We start from the raw sequence: 257 nt of genomic DNA on the forward strand, positions 1-257 counted from the left end.
CCCCCATGTACAGATAGAAATGCCTCCTGAGGCAATAGGCTCAGAATGTCTCATTATAGGGACGGCCCTGTCCATACCGTTTAACCTATGCCACTGGTTGCCAGGAGCTGGACGTCCCAAGGGCGCAATTTCTGATTCACCTCTGGATCAGGCACAGATGTCATTGGTGGGCCACCACAGAAAGATGAAGATGGCCACCTATGATGCCTATTTTAAAATTGTCCTTGTGTGGGTGGAGGGGAGCGAGTGAGTAACAA

The sequence above is a fragment of the Nanorana parkeri genome, unplaced genomic scaffold, assembly GCF_000935625.1.
Source record: "Nanorana parkeri isolate BGI_ZX_2015 unplaced genomic scaffold, ASM93562v1 scaffold30, whole genome shotgun sequence".
NCBI lineage: Eukaryota > Metazoa > Chordata > Amphibia > Anura > Dicroglossidae > Nanorana > Nanorana parkeri.